This window comes from Scleropages formosus, chromosome 5, assembly GCF_900964775.1.
Source record: "Scleropages formosus chromosome 5, fSclFor1.1, whole genome shotgun sequence".
In the NCBI taxonomy this organism is placed as follows: Eukaryota; Metazoa; Chordata; class Actinopteri; order Osteoglossiformes; family Osteoglossidae; genus Scleropages; species Scleropages formosus.
Genome location: NC_041810.1, coordinates 13587836 through 13602088, shown reverse-complemented (window position 1 = coordinate 13602088; position 14253 = coordinate 13587836). Strand labels below are relative to the sequence as shown.

Below are 14253 nucleotides of genomic sequence, written 5' to 3'. Positions count from 1 at the left end.
AGCAATGACTGACAACATTCCCTGTTGCCACAGGCTGTGCAAGAGGAAGCAGGTAGAATAGAGGTTAGGGCTGTTGTCTGATAATCTGAAGGTCTCAGATCAAATCCCAACCCTCCTGCAGTACCCTAAATTGTTCCAGTAAAATACAATTCACTCAACTTATCAAATAACTGCTTTTAAAATGGTGGGATGTGGAAGTCTACAGTTTATCCGAGAAGCATGGGTTATGAGGCTGTCACACAGAGCGGGCAGGACACCAGGGTGTGTGGACCCAATCGTGGGATCATTTATTTTCCCAAATCCAAAAGAAAAAGCAAGATTCGTGGTCGGGGACGGGTGTGGGTCAATCAATGTACAAACAGAGATCTGGAAGAGGTGACATTGTTGACTTGACGATGCAGGGGTCAGTAGCCGTGGAAGACAAGAACAGGGATGGGGAGATAAGCGAGGGATCTTGGAGGGCAAGGGACATAGAAGGATGGGTAGGTTCTGTGGGATGATTCGAGAGCACAGGAGGGACGGTGTTCTCAACGAGATTCCGCAACTGCAGAGTGCTGGTGCGGCTCCTCTTATACCCCACTGCTCTGATTTTGGGCAGGTGCAAGTGTCCGGGGCAAGGCTGTGGGCATGACAGAGGCAGGGTACACCAGTCAGTTGAAGTGCAATTACATACACACAGACTGAAGACAATTTATAGCCACGAATTCAGGAAAAACTCATGTCTTTGGACTATGGCAGAAAACCTGAGGATCCAGAGGAAATGCATGCAAACCCGGAAAGAACATAAAAGTCTATATGGAGTTAAGCCAGAGTCAAACTCATAGTCCAGGAGCCACGAAGCACCAGCACCACTACACCACAGTGCTACTTCTGTAAAATGTTAAAAACTGTAGCAATGGTCAATTCTTCCTTAAGTTGCTTACCAAAGATTAACGGCAGCCTTGCGCAAATGCATCTGCAGAAAATTAATAATAGAAGAGGCTTTGGAATCTCTGACCTAAAAGGCACAAGACATTTTTATTAACTTATACCAGATTCGTGCAGTATTACACTGACCTAGTCAGGCAACCTCTAGTGCTGACATGAATCATTCTTTTTATTGCTATGTTTGATCAGAAGCAGTGAGGAACCACAAGCCAATTGGTCTCACCCTTTTTTGGTGTGGCCTGAACACCACTGGTGTCAAAACAACAACCAGTACATTGCTTGCATCATCTACTACTTGCACAGAGTTCGTGGCCTATTTGGAGAGGGGAGTGGCATTGTAGGATCTGAGTCAAGAAACTCCCCAGGGGGCCTGAACATAATCAGAACTCAGGAGGAGCGTCAGATGGCTGCAGCCCTCGGGAGTACAGCCTGCAGAGCTGCCGGGGAGAGAGAGGAGATGTTTGGGAAACAGAAACACAGGCCAGGAGGCCGGAGGCCACAGCTACACCAGCTTCACCACTGATTAATGCAGCAAAAGGGCGGTTATTTATGATGAGCCTCGGATGTGAACAATTTGTTGAATAATTCATGATAGAACATGAACTAAATAAATCAATTAGTCTTTCAGGCAGTTCCTTCCTTATTTAAATGTTCTGACAACTATATTTGCATTAAAGAAAAAAGTGACCCACAGCATAAATGTTTAATACAAAACTCAGTACAGTGTAACTTGCTCTTACGTATAAATCTATAAAGAAGTTTATATACACAATTACAAATATGAACTGGAATGCAAGTTGTTTTGATCCAAGAAAATATAACTGTCCCCTTTAAAATGGGAGCTGACCAAGAGCAGAGGGAAAGCGAGCAGGGCTTGATCCAATAGCCTTTCACCCCAGCACGCAGTGTGGGTCCTGTCATCTCTCTGATAGGCAGGCAGTTTGAGTGTAGACCACCTACCACGGAAATCCAGCACATGCCCAACAATTTTCAGTGCGTCAGGTGGTACAATTCCCCTGAACTCACCAGTATCTTAAAACCATTAGTTGGAAATTTTATTTTCTCTGTGACTCCGTCAGGAAGAGGGAGAAAATGAATAGTGCTTTCACAATCATTTGAGGTTCAAGTCTTCTCTTGGATGAGAGAACCTGGTCTCCCAGCTGTCTGATTTGCACAAGATCTCATCACTGCTGCCCAGCCATTTAAATGTTTAATTCTTCAATTGCATTTTTCAGACCTTTTTCTACGTTCTCTCAAGTAACAAATGGTTCTCAAAAACTACATACCAGTTATGTCCTTCCCTCTGTTTTCAGTAAATCAGTACAGGGTCTTTGCAGTCATGAGTTTATCCTAGATGGTACACCTTTAATCAGATGCCAGGTCACCACACTGCAATTGGACACACTCACTCACACACACGCACGCACACACACATATTTTCAGAATCGCTTGTCCCATACGGGGTCGCGGAGAGCTGGAGCCTACCCGGTAACACAGGGCAAAGGCCGGAGGGGGAGAGGACACACCCAGGACGGGACGCCAGTTCGCCACAAGGCACCCCGAGCGGGACTCGAACCCCAGACCCACCAGAGAGCAGACCGCGGTCCAACCCACTGCGCCACCACGCCCCCTCACATACACACACGAATGGCAATTTTGATTTGATGCTGCAGTTCAGGAATAGTGAGATGCCAGCACCACCTGCTTCATCCCATGACTTCCTCAACACCAAACTTTCACAAATAAGGAACACCTACTACTACTATTATTAATTTTTACAGCACGTTTCCTAGGAGAACCAAGGTTGGCTGTTTAACCTCCAAGTGCCACAGCGTTTAGAGTTGTGGTTGGAACAGAGATTTTATAGTCGGAGCAGAGATTTTATGGTCTGAGCCGAAATGAGGAACACCAAAAATGTTTAGTTATCAAAACAGAGTCAGAAAGCAGACTAAGCACACAGAAAGGAAGGGTTATAAAGAGTTGGAATGCAGGATGCTGAAATCAGGAGGTTAACAAAAATAGAACTTCAGACCAGTAAGCAAGCAGATGAGCATAACTGCACTCCTATCAGTAGCAAGATGCATGCTTTTGTTTGTCTGTAGGTATATCCTGCAGCATATTCATCTTAGGAAAATGTAACTCAAGAATCAAACCATACCCAGGATTCCTTTTCAAGACATTAAAATATATTGGTTTCCACAGAGGTTTACAATTAAGCATCATCCAAGTACTCCAATTCATGATTTCCTTTGGCTCCCCATCTAAACCACCCTTTTTTATTTGGATACCAGCCACAGAGCATCATTCACTCAGCCACTCCAACACCCATGCCCTCCTGCTGGAAGCTGCATGATAGATTACACGCTGGAGACTTCCTTTTTCTCTTTATGGGCTATCGTCAGCGTGGCAGTGTCTACAGCCCCAGCAGTATCCATTTCCTTCCTTTACATAATAGCTGTGCTTTTGCTGCATTCCCTCTCTGGACAGAGCCTACTCAATGGGACAAGTGTTCTCTCCACGATAAACTAAACTTAGAGCAAGAATTTCACAGGATCCCTTAACAGGGAACTTTTTTATTTAAAAAAAAAAAAAAAAATCCATTCCGCTTCATCTTTTGTTTGTTCTTTTTAATAAAAAAAAAAAAAAAAAAACACGTGGCATCTTTATTGTATCACACAAAGACCTTGATACCTGCAATTTACAAAACGGGTGTCAAAAAGTGTAAAACTCATGACGCTACCACAGTTTTTAACACTGCCAAAGCTTTACAGCAGCTTGTTAAATGACATTGAGTAAACTGGAGGTTAAATTTAACTTGGAAACAGATGTTTCTAGGAAGTCTTCCAAACAATAGAATCATGTGCTACTATACACTGTCTTTGACACTCACTTCTGAAGCCAAAGGACTGCTTTAAATTAGACGTCAGACAAAACACAGAATGAACAAATGCCACTTTTTTTAAAAAGTGGACTGAAGACAGTTTTGAACCCCCCCCCCCCAAAAAAAGAAAAATCTCCTTCACAATGCACATGGAAATTTCCACTCCCACCCCCCACTCCCCTGGTGTCTGTTAATCACTCAGCCATGTATCATTTGAAATTGGTGTAGCAGAATACCCAGTCGCCATAAAGCAGAAAAAACATCTGTCATGGGCATCCCTGGCCAAGCCGGGTGTGGGCTTGAGAGCAGCTATCCATACCACACAAACCTTGGTGGACCTACATCGGGTGAGTAACTGTGCCCTGACTACTTGGAGGCTTCATGTCAATCTTGTGTCTTCATCTCAGTCTTTGTTTATATGTATCTCAGAAAACAACTACTAGGAAGGTGATTAGGAATCAGCGATATTCTGGTAAAGTTTTATGCAGCTACTTGTGTGATGAACGTCGGTGCATTTGGTGAAGGAAACTCCATCCCAACCCATACTCAATCTTAATGACTCAAGTGCCCCAGGAAAAAAAAAAAAAAGCACACAGAAAATAATTCACAGATTTATTTTTCAGAACCACATATCCTAAGAAACAAACCTCCCATGTACAAACTTGGTCCACTGGCCCCATAAAGACAGCTGAACGATTATTCCTTCTTTATTCAAGTTATAAAGATCCACGGTAAGTGAAAAATTATTATTTTTGTACACATGTAATAATAGCTTGAGTACAGATGGGAAGAGAATCAACTTTACCAAATTATTTCTCATAAACATTAATTTGCTGAGACAGAGGCTGGCTTTCTGCTTCCACTGATTGATAGGCAAGCTGACCAATCTGTCTTAAGAGGAAAAAACTCTGCAAGATATATATAACGACCTGTTCAGATGATATATTTGTTAGGACATGAGGCAGCCCATTTAAGCTTACAGACAGCCTGCCACTTCAAAAGCAATCCTAACTAATCTTGTTCTCAGCATTTGTAGCTTTCATATATAAAAGGATTATAGTACTTCCATCACATGCATTCTATACGAGTAACAACAGCTGCAGTGCAATATGTTTTAGTCCCCAAGCCAGTTTGGCCAACATACAAATCTGACAATCAATCATCTCTGACCACAGATGTGTTGCAGTCTAAAGATTATCAGAATTCACATAGCCATTCAAGTCTAAACTCCGTGAAATGAGCCCATTATGAACCTGGCACATATCAAAGCTCAATGACATGTCAAACACAGGGCAACCCCCTTCTGGAACATCACAACTGTATATCTTGATTGGAAAGGTACAAACAGCTGATTCTCCTGAGTACAGGCATGTTTTCTCTAGATCTGCGCCTATATAGTCCATTGGAATTGATCACTGCTAGTAGTTCATTAATTATCCTAAATCACTGGGCACACTAGGCAATGATGTGAAGATCACTCCAGTCCTCATTCAACCTCCACACCCAGCAAATGCCTCTTTCACCTCACATAACCCTTTAAGTAACACGTCTGGAAAATTTACAACTCCAGAAATGCCACTCCCATTTATCTTGCTTAGTCAATAAGTACATTACATGGAGTTACTCATTGGCTGCCACTTGTCCACCACGCTGTTGGACAACACGTGCCAATTTTTGTTAAATCTCCTGTCTCGTGTCCATCCCAGAGGAGCCAGTGAAGTAAACCTTATCGGCTAAACAATAACAAGTAAAACCACATGGTCCACGGGCAGACCTGAGTGACATGAAGCCAAACTACTATGGAGGCACATTATTGCACCACCAGACCACCACCAGATGGTTAAGGATTTCTCAGCAGGTCTGAGCAGAAATGATAACAGCACCATTCCCGTAAGGTTATTCCAATTTGAAGACTGCAGGACGATGCAAGGTCACATACATCAAGTTGATGGGAATTTCAGTGGCGTGGACTGTATGGAAAGCAATGTGAATCCTGTGAAGCCTGCTACCATTTTAAAAGAGCAAGCATGGAAAGCTTCACGCCACATGCATGAGTTCACAGGTTCACATAACTTTGTATATTACACAGTTAATTTCAAAGCAGACATTCAGCACTTGAAAGCTGAAAGCAGATCCCCACTGAGCATACATGAAGACTTCAAGAGTTACATTATTCCTGAAGCAAAAGGGGCTTTGATGTGACACTGGTAATTGCCTTAATTCTTCACTGGTGATCATCCCAGTGATGGCAGTAAATGCAGCCTCTGCAGTGTGCATTGCCTGATTCCTTGCAATAATGAGATCAGGCCATGGTTGTGGCTACATGGCAATACACAGAAAAGTACCACCCCCTCTCCCAACACCTCAAACAGACCCAGAACAACTGTAATGCTCCCATTTAAATACATGGAATGTCAGCAAGTTGTGGGAGAGGCCCTTACGTCCATTAATTACCTAAACAAGGGCACGTTAGTCTCGCTGAGTGTAGTTAAAGAGTTTATTTAGGTGTCTGTGCCATTGATTTGCACATTGCTCAGATTACTTGTTGCAAAACATCCTTGCCTCCATATGCTCCCTAACTGGAAACTGACTGCATATCAGTGTGGTTTTCAGGAAATGTCAATTTCTGCCTTCAGGGCCTCATTCTCATTTAAAAATGCATTTAACAAATTCAGGAAATTATTTGCTTTTATTTGCAAAAGAACAGATCTGTACACTGTCAACCATTGCAATAGCTGCTCTTTTATGATTTACTGAGATCATTTCCAAGCAAGAAAGGCACTCTTAATGGGCTCTTTGGAATTAAAAAAGTACATCATGGCCCGTTTCTCAACACTGCATGCCATGTAATTCTGAAAGACTAACCTTTGATTTGTAGAGACTGTAAATGCTGCTGCACTCATTAGGCAGCTGCCAGGACAACAAAGCAGAGCTACTGCAAATCGCTAGTGGCAGAGAGCTGGCTTAGACCTGACAGACCAGGATGCAACGGAGGCCAGAGGACCATCCTGGACATCTGCAAGGATCCATAATGTTGACATACCAACGCTGGCATGCAGCATGCAGGCCTACTACAGGCATCCAAAACTACAGCGTGCCTGTATTTACACCCAAACAAGCACATTTCCATATTCCTTCCCCACCACAGCTCAGGACACAGAGATATGAGGCTCCAACTGCACTAATTTTTCAGCAACAGAAAGGCCACAGTCATCCTTTGTCACCTAGACTTTACCTTATAAGGAACAGTGTAGCTGTACTGGAGTTCAACTTGTTACTATGGCAGTCTACAGTTATAGCCCTCTCTGGGTAATAAAAATCTTTGTTCTTTGACCCTTCCAGAATACCACATAGAGATTCCACTTGCGAATAAACCACAGTTAGTCTGTCCTTCCCCATGGTTATTAGCCCTTGAAAGGTGTCCTCGGGATGGATGCACATTTAGGTTGATTACAGGTACCTCAAAAGGTTACTGAGAGTCCGTGCTAGCAAGCCAGCACACCACGGTTGCCATCCTATAAATCTCAATTTAGTAGTCAGCTGAAACAAGCTGTCCGTCCATCAAAACACAGCAAAATCTGTTTGGCGTCAAATATAGAACTTCTTTTTGTAGAAAGTACTAGGTACACACACACACACACACACACACACACACACACACATTTTCTGAACCGCTTGTCCCATACGGGGTCGCGGGGAACCGGAGTCTACCCGGCAACACAGGGCGTAAGGCCGGAGGGGGAGGGGACACACCCAGGATGGGACGCCAGTCCGTCGCAAGGCACCCCAAGTGGGACCCGAACCCCAGACCCACCAGAGAGCAGGACCTGGTCCAACCCACTGCGCCACCACGCCCCCTAAGTACTAGGTAAAATGAGAAATATTCATCACTGGATGAGTCGGAAAAAGATCTACATATTAAAAAAAGTTACAGTGTCACAGCCCCAACCACCAGCACCTATTGAGCACACCTGCAGCTGATCAGAAGGCAAGGGATAAAGAGGCAGCTCGGACATTCACGCGTGCAGAACCCCATCAGAGCAACCCGCAGCGCTCCATGTCCCTCACCTCACCCTTGTGTTTCTCCTGTCCAGCTCCTCGACCTCCTGCTTCTGTCTTCCTGGTTTTTATCTCTGCCTGTCCCTCGGAACAACGTTTGTAGATCGACTGACCCTTGCCTGCCCCTTCCAATAAAACAGCCCCTGCACTTGAGTCTGTCTACTGGAGTCCTGTGTACATCATGACATACAGGAACATGTAACATTTACATTGTAGCTTTTCCAAAATTAAACTCTAGGAAAATGTGAACCCAGAGAAAATTAGTTTTATTATAAACTGACTATAAACTAGGTGAAAAAGGTTTGCTAAACAGAAATATATTTTATGTTTCAGGAAAGTTAGCAACTCAACCCGAAAAGTGCTTTCAATATTTAGTTTTATTAACCACAATCAGTACTCATTTTAGTGGAAACAGAACACTATACAGCACAATCTATATATTGCATCATTCGTCACATAATTAGCTCAATATTATGTCAATTACTCCTCACTAAGCATCACATTTACTCCCAGCTTTCCCATCTTCCTCCCACATGTGCTGCTTTGTACCATCTACAATTTTTCTCTTTTCAAACCTCCAATTTTGCAATTAAAACATTACAATAATTAAATGTAATTAGCAACAAGGACAGAAAACAAGAGAAAGAAAGTTATTTCAGTGTGGAGCACTCAAAATTAATTTTTCAGGGCAAACTAAGAATGCAAAATTAAGTGCAGTTGCATCAGTAACTTACAAGCAGCAGTGCAGCCAATACTGTCACTATGTAAAACGCAAACAAACAAATTAACAAAAAGTGTGTCAAAAGCCCCACTCAGGCTATACTGTGCACCTGTATTGCCAACTACACCATACAGCACAGATGTAACATATCCTGTCAGCCAATTTGCACCTGGCTCAAGTGGGAGGACAGCAAACCCCCTCCCTGGGAAAACGTCTACACACATATGTATCACTGCCTAAACAAACCACACACTGCGACCGACACCCTGAGGAGATTAAGGTGCCAGGAACCATTTTCAAAAAAGTTGATTCAATGCCAAATCAGCCCATTAGCAACCTGAACAAACTAGCCTCCATCCAACCATGGGAATGAGTAAACCACTTCAAATGTGCATCCACTTCCATCTCTGTCTTTGTCCCCTACCCCTGCATCATGCTACCCAAGGACCAGTCCATCGCTTACAGTGGGAATACCAGGCAATGTGGAGTCCAAACGTAGTGAAGCATGTTGCAGCAAAATGTCAAGGAAAGACTATTTTTGTTCACATTGTGGAAGTACAGAAGCCCTTATGTTATGAGACCCTTGTAAAAGTTATAACATGCATGTCGTTCGTAACTGTTGACCTGTGAAAGACCTGTCCTAACCAAAGGAAAGCACTTTCTTTAGAACAAACCATATTACGGGTAGAGTCATTTATCACATCTGTTTTTTCCTATCCTGGATCACAATATAGTGATAATAGTTTTTTTTTCTTGCAAGGATGAAAAGGATGTATAGAATAACTTAATGACAAATGAATGTATATCAACTGACAGTTGATTATGCACAAGACAAACTATAGCTGCAAAATGATAGCGTTTATACTGGCATTGTCAACAACCATGTGAAAATAAATCAAAAGAGAAAGGATTTGGTATGAGGCCTTTACGTGCTATTGCTCCAAAATCCACCTGAAGTAGCTGAACATTTTACATATTTCAAAAAAAATAGTTAAAATGAAGACTCTGGTTATTTACTGTGTAATCAGAAATCAAAAATTTTAATGCCATTTCATTCATGGCTAAACATTACTATAAAAAACGACAGAATTAATTGCTTCTATTGATTGCCTGGTGGTGAGTGTTCAAGTGAAATAAAAATGGGAGTCACAAGAGGAGGGCAAAGACAGAGGTAATATAAATTCAACTATGCAAAACAGAACCACCAAACCACGCTGCCTGTTTGGGAGATCGAGACCATCTTGAAGAAGAGCTGACCGAATACATACTGGTGCTTATAAAGCTGGAAGCTTGAAACATAAAATCAGTGATGATGCAAAGCAAATGTTTGCAGTAACAAAAGTCATTTTGTTCACACCAGAAGGTTTGTAAACTTAAATAAATGTGGATGGAGAAAACAGAGGCCTAGACACTGCGAGAAAGGCAAATAAGACCATTATTATTAATAAATGTAAACTTAATTAAACACTTAATAAACAGCCCTGTACTCCAGGGGCAGCACTGACAATACTCTTCAAAGATCCGCAATAAAATTAAAATGGTCACAAATTCTAACGAGGCCGCTTGTGGTTAACATTTGGACTGATTCAGGGGAAGCCCCCCACTCCTTTGCGCTGCAGCAGTCCAAATAATCTCACTTTGACGTTTAAAGGGGAATAAAGGTATGTTTTGAAAATATATAACTAGAAAATATATTTATTTATGTTCCTTTCACGTCCAGATTAAGACTTATACTAGTACTTCAAACGCTGATGTGACTTTTTTCGTACTTCAACGTGTTCAACATCGCTGTGTGGTGGCCTTAAAAATTAGATGGAGAAATACCATTTATTATTATTTTATTATTATTATTAGTAGTAGTAGTAGTAGTAGGACTAAATCCAGCGTCGGAAAACCCGATGGCGGGAAACGGTGCGTCGACGTGTTACTCACCTCATTTCACTTCACTTGTCATTTTGTCCGTGCTTTAAAGTAGATATCTGCGCTCCTAAGTACGTGAAGAGAAGGCGCATGTTTTATTTAATGTTTACCCTCGCAATTTACACAACGTAATCACTAAAGAAGGACAAATATTAATCAAACTGTTTACCTCAGGATGTCACAGCATTCGCGCCGCGAGCGCCTCCGCGAGCCACGGGCGGGGCTTGATCGTCATTTTGTTCTCAATGGAAAAAAAGATCCTCTTAGTTTCATTAATGTGGCCTCCGCGTTCTTCCAGAGCGGTTACGTGCACGCGCATCCCCCACTAACATACTAATGCAAAGCTTTATTATCTGTTGCTATAAAACTTTGACCTTGATTTGACCTTCACCAGAATAACAAGAATTCAGCATGAAAAGCACAATTTGAACAGCACAATATGACTGAGGAACCAGGTGTCGTATCAAAGTCTTAAGTCTAATAACTGATAATTACTTTCATTAACATAACAATCATGCAATTTTACCAATTAAATACATAACAAAACACGATGAGTGAATACAATTTGTCGAAATTACACCACATCTTACACCACTTCTTCTTGGAACAAACTATACTAGGGCCAGTCTTCCTGAGTTTATTCATAGCTTGTCTAGGAATAGAGTTAATTCTTTCTTACATTTTAATATTTCTTTCTGTTTTAGTATCAGTATATGCTGTAATTGTTTACATTACATTTACATTTATTCATTTAGCAGATGCTTTTCTCCGAAGCGATGTACATCTCATGGAGAATACTGCGGCATGCGGCACCACGGGTTTGGATGGGGTGAAGAAGGACACAGAGGCAGTATTCATCTTGAACGTTTCATCGAGCGCTGGCATGCAGGGAGGCGATGCTCTCGGTCCGAGGGCCCCCTTTCCTCCTGGACCTATGTGTCTAGCCAGCCTTCCCAGCCTGCTTAGCGCCCCCAGGCTCTCTCCCAACACACTGGCAAACACGGTCACCCCGTCATTTCCCCCAGTGGTTGCACACTTACATATCACATTTTCCCATAATGCAACTATCTACAATAAACAAACATTCCCACCTAAACACATCAACGTGGGTCGTTACAATACAATTTGTGCATTACCTTAGGAGAAATACCATTTATTAAATAGCGTTTATTTTGCTTGGTGATCACTCTCATTAGAAGTGATGGCATGAATCACTGTTTTTATCTGTTTTCATTCTGTCTACTGATTGTACTTTCTTGTCTAAATACACAGTACAGTACACTGGCGTTCGGGCCCTTAATGTAGAGCATTAAAAACACACAGGTACCAGGACGCGGGGCTACGTCACGTCCCCAGAGCCGTGGCCCCAACATCAGCTGTGGGCTCAGCTGCAATCAGGATGCCACTTTGGGGTTCTCCAAGAAATTCCTACAGCAGCTTGTTCCTTTTGCCATTCGGGACTCCTGGCAGGTAAGACGCCTTTGGGGCTCCAAAGCAATCAAACCCCCAGCAGTTGTTACCGCATTAGCTGTCAGTTTTGTTTACTCTCTCGCTGTGCCCAGGTGGTGGGATTTTTAGATGCCCCTTGTGAATATGTGGTATTTTGCTCCCCAGCATTTTTAATCACTGTATCGTAATGTGCTCATCCTGTGTTTGGGGTTCTTCTTTATCCAATTTTCTGTACTTGATTGGATTTTTTTGTTTTTAATTTTGGTTTCTGTGGGAGGTGTTGGACTTTGATTGCATTTGCAAGTTTCTGCTCCTGCATCGTTCAATCTGGACACAAACAGCAACGAGTACGGCTTCATTGCCAGGTGCACAATGGCCGCATGTAACATAACATTAAGTCGCTGTGAATAAAAGAATGAGCTTCACATTAAAATAATCCACCTCTTATGGACCTCCTATTGATCCAGTGGTACTAAACTGTTAGATCTGCCTTTTATTTATTAGCCCATATTTGCACTTGTCCTAATGTGTAATCTATCTGTCTATGTGTCTGTCTAATAATATCTATACCGTGAGCACTTTACTAAAAACCCAAATCACTGCTGTATTTCTTTTTTTGTCCTTGTAATGTAAACTTAAGTAACTTGGTTCACTGCAATAATTGCTTAAACTGCGTAGATCAGCAGATCTGATATGGAATACGTACGGTTTCTTGTTTTTTAACAACACGACCAGTTGGGAGCGCAGGCCCCAGGTGAAGATCTTCGGGAAACTTGTCAGGGCACTTCAGAGCCCACAAGAGCCAGGATGCTCATACCCCCACCTTCAACCATGTTTTGGAGAGATGGGATCAGGCAGAGCTCAGAGGCAACTGTTTCCGCACACACACACCCTAAATTCGCTCAACTTCTCACTGACACACACTCATGCAAAGTGCCCAGGCCCATATTTCCCTAACCAGCATCCTCATTCATGCGACTGCACTTGTGTCCGTTCCAGAGCGGAGGGCAGCGACACCTCTTTATCCTCACTGCCGTGATTAATTCTGGTTCTCATAGCCAGAGGGCCTACAGACACATATGAATCAGTATATCACCCTATATGCAAATGCATTTGACAAGTGTGAGCTGTATTTTCCATAGAGAGAATATCCGCAGGCAACATTTCTGTTAATAATCCTTCTTCTGGGATCAGGAGGAAGAAGAGGAAAATGAGGCAGATGGAAACATGTTCCATGAAGGACTGAGGGACACTGGTAACCCACACTTGGCTTTGCTGTTTGCTGAGTTACGCAATGAGACATGCAACCCAACAGTGTCCGGTCTTGTCTACAGCGCAGATGACCCCTGGCCCTCGAACCCTTTTCCCTGCACCTGCATGAAATTTGACCGCTTTTACCATATGTGACAGGGGAGGGAAAATTTGCGGTAGTTAATTAATGTATTTTTTGTGTAATTTTAGAGCATGGAGGTAGTGTTGTGCAAGCAACAAAAGAAGGTTTTGTGGCTTCATTGAATGGCTTCACGACAGCTGGGTTACAGACCGCCTTTTTCATCTGACAAGCCGTGTTGACGGGCTCGACAGCCCCGGCATAGTTAACATACTTCTCCTCTCGTAGGTATTCCTTTGAAAAGATAGCAAGGCCTAATTATCGTCAATTGGAGGTTTGGCTGTAAGAATTAATGTGCCTCTTTATATTTCACAGGGTTCGCACAATGTTTGCAGAGGCATCGCGCTGTGGGCAGAGAGTCCTGTGCCACACGGCCCAGCTTTACTTCGCCGTGTGTTTGCAAAGACACGGCTGAAGGAAAGGCTGTCGCCGCACTTCTGAATGCATTTTCTCCTCATGCTCGCTCATATTTCAGCCAAACGGCCCCCACTGGGGATGAGGAATGTATTGGGTATCATAAATCACAGCCTTGATGGAAAATTGGCTGCCGGACAGCGGCACAGAGGTGTGTAATGGACAGGAGAGATTCTTTAAGGTGAACATTATCACTCTCAATGAGGAGTTTACGCTTTGCAGGTGAAGAAGAGATGAGCAGAAACAAAAAAAAAAAAAAAAACCCCTGACTTGTGCAGTTTCTCTAATGACAGAGCGGCAAATATTTAAGCCTCTCACATGACACGCATCCAACAAGTCCTTTGCATTCCTTCCCCACAGATCACTCGGATTGCTTCAGGAATACGCACATCTGTCAGGACCTAATCCCCTCTTTTAGCTTTGCATACCTCAGGACTATGTGTGAGCTCAACTCATGGCATCTCCATTAACAGGCAATTTTTCAAATCAAAC

The 14253-nt window shown here is 42.8% G+C and overlaps 1 long non-coding RNA gene across 1 annotated transcript; it reads right to left on the bottom strand.

Annotated features, from left to right (window-relative positions):
* Window positions 1–270: 270 nt before the first annotated feature.
* LOC108938832 (uncharacterized) lies at window positions 271–10800 on the bottom strand. The gene is made up of 3 exons (XR_001966464.2): window positions 10678–10800; window positions 10521–10575; window positions 271–619 (listed from the first exon to the last, which is right to left on the bottom strand). It is a non-coding gene; the product is annotated as an uncharacterized LOC108938832 (long non-coding RNA).
* Window positions 10801–14253: the final 3453 nt, after the last annotated feature.